This window comes from Taudactylus pleione, unplaced genomic scaffold, assembly GCF_031769625.1.
Source record: "Taudactylus pleione unplaced genomic scaffold, aTauple2 ptg000259l, whole genome shotgun sequence".
NCBI classification, from domain to species: Eukaryota; Metazoa; Chordata; class Amphibia; order Anura; family Myobatrachidae; genus Taudactylus; species Taudactylus pleione.
In genome coordinates this window covers 5,865,160-5,878,197 of record NW_028284661.1, presented here as the reverse complement: position 1 = coordinate 5,878,197, position 13,038 = coordinate 5,865,160, and positions in this window count along the sequence as shown.

The following is a 13,038-nucleotide window of genomic DNA, read 5'->3' as shown; positions in this document are numbered from 1 at the left end:
CGATCTATTTGTGGTTTAGAATAAGGAATACAAATCAGAATAAGATTCAAGATTAGGAGATCTATGTTTGCGTGCGTTCCACCGCGATCTCCGCGTGGAACGCATGTACTTCCGGTATTAAACTTCCGGAAATCCTCACCTCTAAAAAAGCGTTCCCCATGTATTGTTATCTATGGGGAGCGCCTTCATTTTCGGCTGTTGTTGGAGGGTGTTTTACAACTCCACCTTCCAAAAGTCACTTTGTATATCTAGCGTTCCACTACTGCGTGGAACACATAGGCTTCCGGTGCTCTCTGCCGGAAGGGACCATGTTACCATGGTGTACAAATTCCTATGCTTAGAATATGGAGCGCACGAACTTCCGCTGCTTTCTGCCGGAAGTGACCATGTTGCCATGGTGATATGCGGATTTTATTGTTTTAGCACTGTAGTTCGTACGGAACCTAGTAAAATAATAATGAGGATTTGTCATCAAGCCCTATTGTTCAAAAACTCTTATTTTTGAAGCATAAGTATATATAAAACCTTTTTAAAACCACAAATTATATGGGAACTACATTACAGATATTAAGGTGCATCAGTGTATATAAATAGGTATTAAAAAACAATGCATAAAAATATATATATATTATTTTAGATCCATAAGAAATAAGTCTGAGCAACATATAAGTCAAAATCTAATAGTATTAAATTCCTTCATACATGATCTCTATATGGTCCATTAAAAAGTATTAAAACACATATTAACAAAACCAATTATATTAAGAAACCATGTATAATTTCTAAAAGGCACTCTAAAAACCATTGTAAAGACATTATAAAAACCATTTGAGTTCGAAATCCATATTCATTCCTTTGGGGTGAAGAGTTCCCATTTCATAGATCATCTTCATTTCTGTTTGAGCTAAATTGTTATCTATCTTCATTTTTCTCCAGTGTTTCTCAACTATCTTTATACCCATCACTCTATTTATCCCCTTAGTAGAGCTATTATGGTATTCTTTAAAGTGGTTGGACACTGAATGTTTCTCAAACCCTTTTTTAATATTCCTTACATGCTCTGACCACCTTTCTTTCAATGAACGAGTGGTATGTCCTATATATTGAAGACCGCATTTGCATTCGATTAGATATATACAGTTGGTACTGTTACATGTGATAAATTGAGTGATGTCATATGTTGCTCCAGTATTCTTGGAGCCATATGTTTCTAATTTATTTGGTTGTGTCAAATGATTTTTACACATCTGACATACTCCGCAACGATAGAATCCTTTTGATTTGATTCTATTGGTCCTTTTTAATGGGACCGCACTTCTTACTAATCTGCTCTTTAAATTACCTGCTTTTCTGTATATAAAGGTTGGTTTTTCTGGAATACACGGTTTTAAAACTGGATCTTTCTGTAGAAGGTACCAATATTTCCAAATCAATTTTTCCACTCATTTATATTGTCCATTAAAAGTGGTGATGAAAGGTAGGTCTAATTTTTTTCCACCTATGTTGTTTATTTTGGATACTAGCAAAGATTCTCTATTAATTTGTTCCATCTCTTTTGTAGGGATTTCTAACTCTTTATTTGAGTAGCCCTTAGCCAGAAATTTCTTATTCAGGACTTTTGCTTGTTCTAAAAACACTTCTTTTTCTGTGCAATTGCATCTTATTCACCTGATTTGACCTTTTGGTATATTCTTTAGCCAAACCGGGTGGTGGTTGCTCTTTATACTTATATAGGCATTGCTATCTGTTGCTTTCGTATAGTTCTTAGTGTGGATGCAATTTTCTTTGATATAAATATTCAGGTCTAAAAATACAATTTCTGTTTTACTATAATTGAATAAAAGCTGAATGTTAAAATTATTTTGATTCAATTTGTCACAAAAACATTTTAAAACTTCTTCATCACCTCTCCATATAAAAATAATGTCATCTATAAACCTATACCATAATTTAATGTTATCCTTATATTCATTATTTGTCCATATATGTTCTTCTTCCCAGAGACCCATGAAAAGGTTTGCGTAAGAGGGGGCAAAATGGGTTCCCATGGCAGTCCCCCTTTTCTGTTCATAAAAAGTGCCACTGTGCCAAAAGAAATTGTTATTTAAAATAAAATAAATACTATCTATTATAAAATCAATTTTTTTCTCACTAATGTCACTTTGATTAAGAGAGAATTTAGTGGCTTCTATACCCTTAGTATGTTCAATGATGGTGTAGAGACTACTGACATCTGCTGTCACTAGAAAGTAGTCTTCTTCCCATTTGAGATCCTTAATTTTTGCAAGAATGTCCCTGGTGTCCATAATATAAGATTTTAATTTGGTCACCTCGGGTTGTAGATGGAAATCTGTGAAGTGTGACAGATTAGAGGTCGCAGATTCTGTACCGGCCACTATTGGTCTCCCTGGGGGGTCAACTAGACTTTTGTGAACTTTAGGGAGTATGTAGAAGACTGGAAAGGACGGATTATCCTTAATGATATATTTGGCCTCATTTTCCGTAATGGTGTTATCTTCTTTGTACCTATCTATTAATTTTACCAAATCCTTCTCAATCCTTTCACTAGGGTTTGTTTTTAATGGTTTGTAAGTGGTTCTATTGTTTAATTGACGTAAAATTTATTTTTCATATTTATTGGTGTCCATAATTACTATACTTCACCCTTTGTCCGCCGGTTTAATCGTGATCATCTCATTACTTTCCAAACTTTTTATTGCTTCTCTTTCCTTTTTATTTAGATTATTTTTAGTCTTGTTCCAGGTTGGTTTAATTTCATCTAGCTCTTCACAAATAGCTTTTTGGAAACTTTCAATGAAACAGCCCCGATTATATGTGGGATTGAAATTAGATTTAGGTTTAAAAATTTCCTTTTTATTACTCTCCACTCCTTGTTGATTAAGGAAATATTTTTTTAGGGAAATTTTTCTTACAAATTTTTGGAGGTCTACATACGTTTCGAATTTATTGAGTTTTGAGGCGGGGGCAAATTTTAATCCCTTTTGTAGGGCTGAATTTTCATCTTGGGAGAGGGAGTGTGCACTCAGATTATAAATTTTGGTTTCAACCTGGTTCTCACATTCAGTTTGAGTCTCCCTATTCTCTGGGCTTTTTTTATTGTTATTGTTGTTTTTATTTTTTGTTCCTTTTCCTCTGGATCCCCGCTTACGCTTATTTTTCTTTTTTATGTTCGTAATGCCGTTCTTTATGGTTTTTTGTTCCTCCTCCAACTCCTGTCTAAAAAATTCTTGTCATTTAGGATCTTAAATCTATTGGTTGACCTCCCTTTTTCTGGACGGTAATTGTCTGGTTACCATTCATCTTTAATTATATACCGATTGTTGACGCCTGATGTTCTATGATGTCTATCACAGTTATGTGTTTCTATAGGTCTCCTATTTCTGTTTCTATTGAAATGCCCCTTTGTTTCCTCAAATCTGGATCCTCTGTAAGGAGTGAGTTTTTCCCTTCTCCTTTTATCTTTACGTTTCCAATTAAATCTTGACGGGGTCGGATCATTCTTTTTAAATGGAAAAATTTCTTCATCTCTACATTCACAGGGTATACTTATGTTTCCTTCCTGTGTGAGTATACTATCTGAGAATGTATTGTTTTGTTCAAAATTTATTGGACTGTCTTCCTTAAAATTTCTGTCCCTTAGAAACTTTTTTTGTTTCCTCAAAATAATTTCTTTTTCTTTTTTTATTATCCTTTCTTTCATTTCTTTTTCTAATATCTGATATTCCTCTCGTTCTTTACACGGTTGTACCAATGCAGTGAGTCTCGTGAGTTGTTCCTCTATTTCAACTAAATTCTTTTTTCGTTCCTGTATGATAAGGTTAATGAGAGCAAAGGAGCATTCTTCTAGGATCTTGTCCCATTTTAAATAGAATTCTTTGCTCTCACTATTCCCTGCTGGAATTTTCTTAATTATTAGACCCTTGGGTATCATTCCTTCCACCACATATTTTTCTAATGTGGCGGTTTCCCACCATAATCTACTTTCCTTGTAAAAAATAATTAATATTTTTTTCATATTGTAATCTAGATTTTCTTCTGATAGTGAGCTTTCTAGATTATCTTGTATACTTCCGGCTTGGAAAAGCGAGTTTAATAATAATTTCCGTTGGTCACGGTACCCCAACATGATGCAGCACAGATTATAAGGGTGAAAAGATATGCAATAAGAAAGATGTTAATAATCCAAGCGCTTCACGTGTATGAGATAATGCTTCAACAGGCTAATAAGGTGTCCACCCACAATACACCAAAAAATTCAACAGATAAAAAATACACAGGTAAACCTTGCGCAAAACCTCATAGGGGAGTTTTTCTTGAATAATGATATGCTCCTAGTAACCACAAAATATGAAAGAAGTCCACAAACTTGATATTACTGTAATTGTTCCTCTTATTTCAGTCAATATATATTTCTGTTGTCTTCTACAACACTAAGAATGGAGGCTTCTTGTTCCTCAAAGACAAATGAAGGAAAAAAAAGAGGGCCACAATAGTGTAATACAGTTTTATTATGACAACAATATATTAAAATAATGAGGCTGCATACCAGACACAAAGGTGTATAAAAACACCATCAAGCATATAGTTTTGTAATACAGAGTACCTCCTGGGCTCAAGAATCCACCCACTCTGCCTTGGTCTGGAACAGCTACTCCTCAGTACAATCACCAACGCGTTTCAGCTAACAAAGAGCCTTTGTCAAGGTGTATTTTGGGCTAGACCTTTAGTCCATCTTTATATCCCCCCTCCTCTAATCTAATTGGTTCATACAATTCCTATTAGTTCAATGGGGATATTGCTTAATTCCAGATACAATAAACATTACTTACTTCCACAGTGATAATAGATTATGTGTTTCCCAATCTATTTGTGGTTTAGAATAAGGAATACAAATCAGAATAAGATTCAAGATTAGGAGATCTATGTTTGCATGCGTTCCACCGCGATCTCCGCGTGGAACGCATGTACTTCCGGTATTAAACTTCCAGAAATCCACACCTCTAAAAAAGCGTTCCCCATGTATTGTTATCTATGGGGAGCTCCTTCATTTTCGGCTGTTGTTGGAGGGCGTTTTACAACTCCACCCTCCAAAAGTCACTTTGTATATCTAACGTGCCATATCTAGCATTGTATATCTAGCGTGATTACAGCAATGTCCAGAGCATCCTGAGGATACTCTGGGGAGCTTTAAGGGCAGTGTTGTGACCATCCGAAGCATCCTAAGGATGCTCTAGGTGGCACTGCTGCATAGATTATGGCTGCAGGGTGCCATTCTAGGCACCGTGCTAGCCAGATCAGGCTAGCAAAAAAAACTCAGAGGGCTATACCAAATGATTCTGTGGGCCTTATACAGCCTCCAAGCCTGAGGTTCCCCATCCCTGCCCAAGATCATTTTATTTAGTCAACTAATGTTAGGAAGGAAGAAGAAAGTTTGCCACCTGTTGTTTAAGCTCTGTCATGTCATGGAAATGAGATACTATCCTCTGCTCATTAACATAGACCTGATTGAAGGTAGAGCACAGGTCCTCCTTCAATTCAGTAACAGCAGTCATGAACGTGACAGATGGGTCAGGGTTCACTGAAGATGGGTCAGGGTTCACTGTATTCGAAGCAGAGTCTGTTTATCAGGAGCCCCCTTTCTGGCATTGTTCCTTAGCTGCAGCCAGAGTAGGCATAAGTGTATGCATGAGACAGAAGCCAATTAGCCACTAATATAGAAAAGGTATAACAGGTCACTTTTCAAACACCATAAGTCCATAGTGATAGGTACTGTAGCAGGTAAAGTAAAAAGAACTCACCAAATATAATTGTTGTCGCACACTAAAACTTCGGGCCCAGCATGTTATCAAGTCCTCACAACAAGCAAAGCATCGGAGACCACCAAAGCAGTGTCCAGCAGCACCCCAATGACATTCAACCAGATCTAGGAAAGGAGGGGTGAATAGGAGGTGGAAGTCCAGTGAGAGTGGCGGAGAGCCACGTCATGTGTCCTGGGGTCACAGTGGTAGCAGCAGCAACCAGAATACACCCAGTGGAGGTGTCAGTTGTGGAGAGATACTGTTTCTGCTTCAACACCAGAGCTCCAGTGCCATGCGACTGCTTTCTAGTGCATCAAAGCCACAAATCAAATCATTTAACATTTTAAAGAGGAAGTAAAGTCACTATTTGACACTAATATACTGCATATGAAAGGTTGTGAATTACTGAACTTAATAATAAACATTCAATACAATAACTGGAGTGTAAAGTCAGTATTTGACAGAAATATAATATACATAGTATAACAGTGTGTCATCTATTAAAATTAATAATAAACATTCAATACAATAACTGGAGTGGTGCTTGATTAGTTCACCATGCATATTTTAGCCATCTGCTCCACACTGAAACATTAGCAGAGATGGACCCAGAGAGAATTTCAAAGTTGTTTTGTACACTGCTTAATTGATTTATTTTTCCAGTCTACTGCCACAGTGACCACATTTATGCTTAAACAATTTTTGTTTTGTGTGTTATTAATTGTGTGATTTAGCCCAGAAACACAACACTGATGTTATTCAATTTGAAAAACAATTAAAATTGACCTTTGGCAACTTTACCCTATGAGTTTATTTCTCTGCACCACACATTTTACAAAACACACAAGTTAAAAGTCACTACTGTCCACCCTGAAATCATTTAAAAAGGTGTACTCTCACATCCCTAAGCCCAAATGTGCTGTGACTTTGTGATGCCTCCCTGTAAGCTAGTCAGCACATTTTAATATTAGATTGTACTATAACTTTACAGTATGTCCCTAAGGGGCATATTCAACATGTGCTGCAGAGCAGCAGTGCCAATCTAGTATATAACTCGCTGCAAGGTGCAGTGGTGGCTTATTAAAATACCAGAGAAATTCTATGTTGCTCCAGTGTGGGTACAGCTGATCCAAGAATCAGTTGTCCCTGTAATCTCTAACACCCCTGGGTCTGACCAGTGAGTTCATGCATGCTTATGGAGATACCCAACATGCTGCGGAGGGTTCTAATTGAGGTTGGAGGGATTCCAAAGAATCCCTTTTCACAACCCAGACCTCCTTCCCGGAGTATGAGTGGGGTCCAGAAACTGTTGCCATCTAAAGATGGTGTGAGTTCCTATAGCCAAGTTCCAAACAATTTGGTATTTTTAGAGCTTGATTAAATTAGGTTCATGGTCATGCCAGATTGGGACTGAATGGCAAGGAGGAGATATATACGTAATATCTCCTGAATTACCTTTATGATATATGGCCCCATTAGTTATTTTCTACAAAAGTAGATGAAAATGTTAATTTTCACCTACATCTGTAGAAATTAAGGGATAATGAATAGGCCCATTAGACTTTACATTTGTGACACCATATAATCCTAAACATTATGCAGGAAACATGACTGCTGACTGTTCATTCCTATGATAAATATGTGTTTCATGTTTCTTTAGCAGCAAACAATGCACCTTCAAATATTTATAACGTAAGCTGCCATTTTAGAGACAGGATTTTTCATGTGTCTGAAGGACTTGTCTCCCAATGGAATTATTTAATCTTTCCAACAGAACATTACTGCTTGAGGCATTCATACAAAACAGCACTTACTGTATAAAATATTTTTTATATTAAAGATCTGACAATCTTGTGACTGTATGCATATGAGAAAAGACAATTTACTTGCAGACCCAGAATTTACACAATGGGAAAGTTGAAAACTGCATACAGTATGAAGGATAGAGGAACAGGGGAATTAAACTGAAAGCACAATATAAGTTATGCACTAAAAAAAAGATAAAGAGACCCCAGACATTTGTAGTTGTTGAACATTTTTTAAGATTTTTTTAAGCGCACTACTAATAAACTCTACAGCAGTTGTAAACTCACGATAACACCCTTTCATAATGTTAGCTTAATAACAAAATAAAACTCTATATGTTTTCTACACATATATATATATTTATTTATTTACACAAGCATAGATCCGGCACTCACCATTCCGATGCAGCAGACCAGGGTGTACAACCATGCATATTAGCATAAATAATTATAGAAAGGGGTGGCACTCCAGGATTTGTATAATACGAAGCAGACTGCAAAGACTTGCAATGTTTCGTTCTAATGAAAAACCATCATAGCGCATGATACACACACAAAAACAAACCACTAGGGGGCACATATAAAATAATCTAAACTTAATATTCTCCATTTCTTAGCTGATCACACTGGTCTGTGTTTTACATTTTTTCCTGAGGTCCAGGTTTTCATAGATGATATTTTATATTTAGTGGATGGTGAATTCAAAAATATAACTTATTTAGCTCAAACAGGTCAGGTTTTTTTTGCTCTCTCAAGTTTGAAAAAGTTCATATTTTGTAAATAAATTATATTATATTTTGGAAATTATAATGTTTATTGTTTCAAAGCAGATTTACATTCTCATCAAATATAATTTTGGGGACTTGAGGCTGTAGCAGACTTCACCAACTGGCTCTTCAAAGAGTCCCACATGCAGGGGCTGGCTGGCAACTTTTAGCCTCAGGGGCAAATGCATGCAGGCGGCCCTGGCAGAGGAGTAGCATGTAGCCAGGGTGCCCGAAGAACGTGCACGCTATGGACCACCCCCCCTCAAGTGTTCCAGGGAGGAGGCGGGTCCATATGGGATTAATGTAAAGTAAAAATAAAGATTAGGGGCACCCCCCTGTGCACCAGGAGAGGACCCCTTATGCAGGCCTCCAGTAGTGCCCCCAGAAGTGATCCCCCTATGCAGTGCCCCTTATACAGTGCCCCCAGTAGTGGTCCCCCCTGTGCAGTGCCCCTTGTGCCCCCAGTAGTAAGCCCCTTATATAGTGCCCCCAGTAGTGGTACCCCCTATGCAGTGCCCCTTATATAGTGCCCCCAGTAGCAGTCCACCACCAATGCAGTGCCCCCAATAGTGGTAACCCTTATGCAGTGCCCCTTAAATAGTTGCCCCAGTTGTAGTCACTCCCCTATACAGTACCCCCAGTATTGCCCTTTTTAAAGAGCCCCCAGCAGTGGTCCCTCGATGCAGTGCCCCCAGTGGTAGTCCCCTCCCCCCTATGTAGTGCCCCTGGTAGTAGTCCCCTCCCCACTATGCAGTGACCCTAGTAGTTGTCCCCTCCCCTTGTAGTGGCCCTAGTAGTAGTAGTCCCCCCTTGTAGTGCACCTAGTAGTAGTAGTCCCCCCCTTGTAGTCCCCCCTTGTAGTAGTAGTCCCCCCTTGTAGTGCCCCCAGAAGTAGTCCCCCCAATTGTAGTCCCCCCCTTAAAGTGCCCCCAGTAGTGGTCTCCACCTTGCAGTGCCACCAGTAGTGGTCCCCCCTTGTAGTGCCCCCCCTGTAGTCGCCCCCCTTGTAGTGCCTCAGTAGTGATCTCCCCCTTGTAATGCCCCCAGTAGTGGTCTCCCTCTTGTAGTGCCCCCAGTAGTAGTCCCTCCCTCTTGTAGTGCCCACAGTAGTGGTTCCCCCTTTGTAGTACCCCCAGTAGTAGTAGTCCCCCCCTTGTAGTCCCCCCAGTTGTAGTAGTCCCCCCCTTGCAGTGCCTCCAGTAGTGGTTCCCCCCTTGTAGATCCCCCAGTAGTAGTAGTCCCCCCTTGTAGTAGTAGTCCCCCCTTGTAGCCCCCAGTAGTAGTAGTCTGCCCTTGTATTGCCCCCAGTAGTAGTAGTCCCCCCCTTGTATTGCCCCCAGTAGTAGCAGTCCCCCCTTGCAGTGCCTCCAGTAGTGGTCCCCCCCTTGTAGTGCCCCCAGTAGTAGTAGTCCCCCCCCTTGCAGTGCCTCCAGTAGTAGTCTCCCCCTTGAAGTACCCACCCCTCCCCTAGTAGACACACGTAATAAAAAAAAAAACACTTACCTCATCCCCGCTCCCGCCGTCACCGTCCGCTCCTCCGTCTGTCCTCCTGGGCTGGGCCGCTCTGCATTATGGGAGAGACGTCATTACATCATGACGCCTCTCCCATTGCCCACTGTGGGAGCCGGAAGATGGAGCGGCTCCTGCAGTGGGCGCAGCAGCAGCTAATGAGAGTCTGACAGACTCTCATTGGCTGCTGATCAAAACAAACAAACAGCTGCCAGTGCCCATGGCTGTGTGTTTGTCACTTGTGTAGCATTGACCGAACTCCATACGGTCAGCGCTACACACGCGGTGCAGTCTGGGTCACAGTGACTCAGACTGCCCGTGGCCCGCATGATGCTGCAGCCCGGGGGGCACATGGCACCCTGCCCCTGGCCCAGCCCACCACTGCCCACATGACCTATAAATCAACCAATGAATACAAGCAGACTAAAGGTAATTAAAATAATGTGCAACATGGGCTTATGCGATACCCCACTTTTACAGAGTGTCACTTTAATACGAGTTTATTAGGCTGATTTAGAGCTTATCATATTTATCCAGCAATTACTTCAGCATGGGAAAGACTTTCCTTCTATAAATCTCCCCCAGCATGCCTTGAGGTTTTAAGACTGAACAGGCACCTTAGTTGAAGCCCGGGAAAAGCAGAGGAGCAGGACTGGAGAAACACCATTAGAGACAAGTAGAGATTGCCACTGGATATATAGATCTTCTGCAGGCTGCAGCTAACTACTGGAAGGGAAGGATAGAGTAAGGCAGGAGCTAAGTAACAGTTGAAGCTTGTAGTCTGAAGGAAATAAGAGAGAACAGTGAATTGCCAGAGTCCTGATAGCCCCTCATTTCCTTAGGGCACAGGTTCTCAAACTCGGTCCTTTGTACCGCAAACAGTGCAAGTTTTCCAGGTCTCCTCACAGAATCAAGAGTGAAATAATTAGCTCCACTTGTGGATCTTTTAAAATGTATCAGTGAGTAAGGAATACACCTCTGCTCCTGCTGGGTGACCTGGAAAACGTGACCAGTGTGGGGTCCCTAGGACTGAGTTTGAGAACCACTGCCTTTGGGTGACCGTAATTGGAGTGGTAGTTGACATATAATTATTGGTGAGCTGTTAAGATTGTTCCAGTAATTCTTTCACATGTACATCTTGCTTAGCAAGGTATAAATAGACTTGCAATTTCTGAACATTAGTGTTATTCATTACTGCATGCAGTAATGCTGTATCACTAAAGGTTGCTGTCAGAGTGACATTAAAGTGTGCTGATTGCATTATAACACCATCCTATATTGCAAGGGAGCAAAATCTGCTGGAATTACCAGTAAAAGTCTGTGCAAGGTAGCACTGTACTGTGCAAGGTAAAACTGTTAAGCTGGCCACAGACATAGCGATGTGCTCACGATCAGCCGATGTGTATGATTTGCCGTGAACTCTCCACGGGAGCTCCCCTGCAGTCGTGAGCACAATTTGGTCCAAAAAACTACCAACATTACTTCCAATCTCACGATCCATCGGATCGTACGAATCATGAGTTTCATCTTGACTTTCCCAAAACAAGAGACGAGGCTCTTCATGATTTGTGGGAAATTTAAATAATAATTACAAAGGGAGGGGCTAGCCAGGGTGTATAAAAAACAGCCACCATTTTAGCCCAGTGCACATTCTGCTCTGCTTCTAGTGAGGCTAGGTGTATACCAGCTAAAACCTGTACATTGCTACTTTGCTCTGCTTTGTATTTGGCTTTTACCTTTTACAAAGTGTCTTCTACCTGCAAGTGTGTGCAACTGCATTCTATCCTGTTCCTGAATTATATGCTGATGCATCCCTATCAGTATAAAGTGTTGGTCGCCCAAGCTGGGGTCCAGTTGATCCAGGAGAGGGCCCAGCAAAGGAGATGAACATGCTGGACCAAAGAGTGGCTGCAGCAAAGGGATACCCACTCTCACATGTCCCTGCTGATGGAGACCAAGGACAATAACCCAGACGCCAACCGCAACTACCTGCGCATGGATGACGCCACTTTCCAGGAGTTGCTGACTATGGTGACCCCCCACATCCAGAGGCAAGATACAAGGTGGCGGAGGGCAGTCTCTGCTGAAGAGAGGCTGGTACCTAACTGTGGTACCTGGCTACAGGAAGGTCATTTGAAGACCTATAGTTTGGAACCCTTATCTCATCATTCCAGAGACCTGCACGGCTGTCGTTAAAGTGCTGCAGTACCAGTATTGCAAGGTAAGAAATAAAAACACACTACACATTTGTTTCTTGTGAAAGAAAAAACGTTTTTATTTTTTTTCTTTGTTTTTTTTTTCAAATGAAATCTTTATACAACTGTCCCAGCCAATAAGGCTGCATTAACAAAATTGTGCTGCATAGCAGTCATAACATTTGTGTTGCAAGAACAGTACACTACGTAATTTGAAATATATTACATAAACATGTGTATAAACAGTACAAAACAGCATTATCACCAAATTTTATCAATCCCAATAGGTAGCCTGCTGTAAATTGTGCGGCGGGTCAGACACCAGATTGAACAGGCCAATACACACATGGCACAAGTGCAGATTATGGCCCCGGCTTCCAGCAATCTGTACTTGCACCCAGGGCTGCCATCAGAAATTGTGGGGCCCGGGACTTAGAAAATAGGCAGGGCCCCCCCTTCCCATATATAGCTCAGAAACCGTGAGCGAGAGAGAGAAAGAAATATCGGACGGCACTCCAGGTCTCAGTAATGAAAATCACAACAAATTAATGTAGTGAAGTCGTGATTTTCATTATTGAGACCTGGGGTGCCGTCTGTTAGTTTTTGCTATATACGAGCTCCACTTGGAGGGGCACCCAGGCACGCTGTAGTGCTGCTGTATTGAGTGCTAGTCTACATATATATATATATATATATATACACACACATACAATTATTTATGTGTGTATATATAAATATATATATATATATATATATATATACACACACACACATTATATATATATATATATATATATATACACACACACACAATTATTTATGTGTGTGTATATATATATATATATATATATATATACACACATATACACACACACAATTAGTTATATATATATATATATATATATACACACGCACATATATATATATATATATATATATATAT